Genomic DNA, 4,874 nt, shown 5'->3' on the forward strand with positions numbered 1-4,874 from the left:
CTTTCATTTTCAAAGATTTCTTACTCATGGCAGCTCATCAACTCACCCAACACTTTTAAGAAGAAATACTATTGCACAGATGGAAAGGTTGGAATTGGAAGGTGAGAACAAGCTGCAAAACTCCCTCTCACAATTTCTTGCTTACCAAGTGCATCTGGAGACAAACGGCATTACAACCTGTCTTAGAACCTACATCCGCTTTGCTGGATGATTCTGAGGGTTCGTTTAACTCTAGAATCCTGAGACAGACTCCTGCTCCATCAGGAATAGCTTGGACATAGGCAGCTCTGCTTTCAAGCACTTTTATCTCATATCCAAACCTGTCTTGGAAGAAGTAAAGGCAGATTGCCCTTTAGAAACATGAATGGCAAGACGCCATCTCTTGTACTTTGGACATATTATAGACCAGTCATGCTTGGTAAAGGGGAGGGTCAGTGAAAAACAGGAAGACCCTCAACAGGATGGACGGATAGAATAGCAGAAACAGTGGGCTCAAGCATAAGAATTGTGAGGATAGTACAAGACCTGATAGTGTTTCATTCTGTTGTGCATAAAGTCACTATGAGTCAGAACCAACTCAACAGTGCCTAACAGTAATATCCCATATATACCAACACTCACAACAGTAGACAGAGCAGGATCCTAACATATTTGGCGCTGTTTTTAGGTGCTGTCATGTCAGTTCCTACTAATGGAAACCCCATGCACAATGGAACAAAACACTACCCAGTTCTGCACCATCCTCACAATTGTTACGTTTAAATCCATTACTGCGGCCACTGTATCAATCCATCTTGTTGGGGTTCTTCTCTGTTTTGCTGACCCTACTAATTTCCAAATATGGTGTCATTCTCCATGACGGATCCTTACTGATAACAAGTCCAAAGTATGACAGACGAAGTCTCACCATCCTTGCTTATAAGGAACATTCTGGCTACTCTTCTTCCAAGATAGATTTGTTCTTCTGGCAGTCCATGGTATTTCAATATTCTTCTTCAACACCATAATTCAAATGCATCATTTTCCACAGTCTTCCTTATTAACTGTCCAAGTGCACATGGATATGATTGAAAATACCATGGCTTGGGTCAAGTGCACCTTAGTTCTCAAATTCTTATCTTTGCTCTTGAACACTTTAAAGAAGTCATTTGCTACAGATTTGTCTAATGTAATACGTCCTTTGATTTTTTTTTTTTTTTTTGAGTGCTGCTTCTATGAATGTTGATTATGGATCCAGGCAAAATAAAACCTTTAACAACGTCAATGGTTTCATTTATCACAATGATATTTATTGGTCCAGTTGGGAGGATTTTTGTTTTCTTTACATTGAGATCCAATCCAAGCCTAAGACTGTGGCCTTTGAGCTTAGCCATTAAGTATTTTAAGTCCTCTTTCCATCCAGAAAGAAAGGGTGTAGCATCTGCATAGTAAAAGCTGTTAATGGGTCTTTCTTCAATTCTAATGTCATGTTCTTTTTCATAAAATCCAGCTACTCAGATTATTTGCTCAGCATATAATTTTGAATAAGTATGGCAAAAGGATAAAACTTTGCTGCACAACTTTCCCAATATTAAATCATTTTATTTCCTTATTTTCTTATTCTGTTCAAATAACTGTCTTTTGTTCTACCTACAAGCTCTTCATGAGGGCGATCACATATTCTGGAATACCCATTCTACACAAAGTTTTCCCTAATTTGTTATGATCCACACAAATGTTTTCGCCTAGTCAATAAAGCACAAGTAAACATCTTTGTGATATTCTCTGCCTTTAGCCAAGATCTATCTGAAATCAGCAATCATACTTCTTATTCCACATCCTCTTATGAATCCAGCTTGAATTTCTGGCAGCTCCCAATTGATGTACTGCTGCAATTGTTTTTTAATTATCTTCAGCAAAAATTTACTTGTATGTGATATTTATAATAGTGTTCAATGATATCTGCATTCCATTGGGTCACCTTTCTTTAGAATGGATACAAATGTGTAACTTTTCTAATCAGTTGGCCAAATAGTTGTCTTCCAAATTTCTTGACAGAGACAAATGAGGGTCTGTAGCATTGCATTAGTTTGTTAAATATTTTAATTTGTATTCTGTTGGTTCCTGAGCCTTGCTGTTCGCCAATGCCTTCAGTACAGCTTGAATTTCTTCCTTCAGGACCATTGGTTCTTGACTATATACTAGTTCTTGAAATGGTTAAGCATTGACCAATTCATTATGGTGTAGTAGTCCTCTGATCTTCCCCACCCCCTTTGATAACAAAATGGTTTCTTTACAAAACAAGGCAAACACCACTTGCAATTAGAAAACATTTCCAATCTTTATTTGTAATATTGGTCATCAAAATTATAAAGGAAGATCTGCAGAGCCACATATCAGTAACAGAACAAGATGGAAATGAAATGTTGCAAAGTCAACTTGAAGAGTTCCCAAGGAGCACACATTCGGCTAGAAATCTAGGGTAAAACTGTGGTTCCACAACAGGTTATATTCATTGCCGCAGTTTCTTAATAAATTCTTTCTTATATTTTGTCTTTCTCTTTTCCAACTTATTGAGATTTGGCTTGCGTTCAAGAATTTTCTTCTGGTTTTTGTCCAATTTGATCTTGGTGATAACCACCTTGCTCAGATGAATGCCCACCCAGACAGTTGGACTGTTATTCCCCTCATGCTGTACCCTCTCGGTGTAGATAATATACTTCTTTCTGTAAACCTGGACTACTTTGTCAATCTGCTGACCTTTGTAGTGTCCTCGAACCCCCTGAACCTTGTCATCCTTGCAGATGGGCATGGAGTGGACATTATAATTCTGCTGCAGCTCCTTGTACAGTAGGGACGACATGATCTTTCTGTGCACGTGTGAGGGAGCATTGAAGTGGCACTTGCAGGTATTAATGTGGCCCAAGGTCATGAAAGTGATGAACTTCATGCTGACAATCCAGCTTCAGGCAGTCTCAGAAGCTATGTGCACACCTCTGATCTGCTGGATTGTTTGGGGCTTTTTTGCTATTAAGTTTTTGTTTTTGTTTTTTTTTTTAATATGTCATGAGATACTCAGATTGTATATGGTTAAGGTATTTTTCCAGCTGCAACTCCCATCTCTTCTAAAAGACTCCACAAGTCGTTCTTTCCAATGTGGTTGTAATGTCATCTACCTTCTCTTTTTGAGAGTAATATAATATTATGACTTTAATGGCCATACATTCTTATGCAATAAAGAAAAACATTGAGGTGCATTGAGAAAAACCAGGCTTTAAAAAAAAAAAAAAAACACGTTTGTCATTACTAAAAAGAGACGTCTTTAGGTAAAATAATAAAAACCCCATGCTGCATAGATAACGCAGATAGTTCTAGTTATCTGGTCACTGGGCAAAAAGCAAGGACGTAAGGTCTTCAGCTCCAATCTTTTGTTCATTTCTTATTGCTGGAATTTCATATTCACTTCTTCTTGTTGGATGACCGGATGATGGTAGAGATGGTAAGCTGGCATTTACTCAGCCCCGCCCTGCTCAGCCTCGGGAGCTGACGAATTCTCAGCTGGTGGATTGGCTGCTTTTGTCTCTTTGCCATCTTGTGGTGTAAGGTTTTCTGGGCGTCTGCGTTGGTAGTTGAAGTTGCGGCGGTACCGACGCTGAGGTGGCTGTTGACCTTGGGTCTCATCTTGATTTTCCTTATCCTCTTTATTGCCGTCCTCTCTAGGCTGTCTTTGGCGAGGAGGACCCCTGCAAAGTCGTGGTCTAGAACCCTGATACATATTCTGCCTCACTGGTCTACCTTGTTCTCCTGCACCCTGGTTGTCAGCACCTTCCATCACCTCTCCCTGCACAGGAGGGTTGGAATACTGTGGTCGACGCCCATAGGGCCTCCGCATGTAGTAAGGTGGGAACCCTGGCCTGCGGTAGGGCTGGCGCTGTTGGGCCTGGCCTTCAGGAGCATTCTCAGATCCCACTCTCACTATTCTGGTAATTTTGCTGGTAAATGCGTGGAGGACCCCTAGGACGTGGGTAACGTCTATAATGGTTACGGTCCGCTGCATATTTACTGCCTTGCACTGGAACTCCACCAGGGCCTCCGCACCCTTTTCTCCTTCAACAACATCAAACTCCTCGGTCTCTCCATCTCCTACACTGCGAAGGTGCTTCCTGGGGTTATTCTTCTTTAGGGCAGTCTGGTGTACAAATACATCTTCCTTGGTGTCATTCCTGTTGATGAAGCCATATCCGTTCCTTACATTGAACCATTTTACTGTTCCCAAAACCTTCATTGATATGATTTTCTTTTCCCGCCGGCAGGCGCCACGGGATGTGAGGCAACCCTGGCCATCACTCCCTGCGCCACTGCCCCTGGTGCTGGACTTGGTGTCAGCAGCACTGGGGGTGAGGGCGGGCAGCGGGCGGCTGCTGGGTCTCCGCCTCACTGCTCATGGTTGCGGGGATGGTGACTGGGGCCTGGTATGGCAGCTGCAGCTTTTCCCAGGGTGTGATGGTAACTAGGCTGGCGGCGGCAGTGGGGCTGCGCAGGGCTCTCTGGGTCCGCTCTCCTCTCCGACTACCGATGGAACTCTGAAAACTTTTACTGCAATATAACAATGGAGTAAATAGTAATTAAACACCTATTAATCCCCCAACAAACAAACAAAATATAAACAGGAAACTAACTCTGTCTATACTTGTACAGCTTCTCAAATTATGTTGGAAGGGTCTTACATTCAGTGACCAAAATATTTTTAAATGGAAGTAATTATTTTCATTTTCAGAAAAGGTTTCCCTTCTCCCCCTGACCCCTAGTATTTTGTATTTAACATGAAAGAATGGGCTTACACATTAATTGTATACTTATTTGAAACAGCAACAATAACCATCAATAATTTGGCA

The 4,874-nt window shown here is 41.4% G+C and overlaps 2 pseudogenes; both read right to left on the minus strand.

The window, feature by feature from the left end:
- Positions 1–2,491: 2,491 nt before the first annotated feature.
- On the minus strand, positions 2,492–2,929 carry LOC102839477 (annotated as a pseudogene).
- A 561-nt stretch (positions 2,930–3,490) lies between these two features.
- LOC102833924 lies at positions 3,491–4,523 on the minus strand (annotated as a pseudogene).
- Between the last annotated feature and the right edge of the window lie 351 nt (positions 4,524–4,874).

This window comes from Chrysochloris asiatica, unplaced genomic scaffold, assembly GCF_000296735.1.
Source record: "Chrysochloris asiatica unplaced genomic scaffold, ChrAsi1.0 scaffold00104, whole genome shotgun sequence".
NCBI lineage: Eukaryota > Metazoa > Chordata > Mammalia > Afrosoricida > Chrysochloridae > Chrysochloris > Chrysochloris asiatica.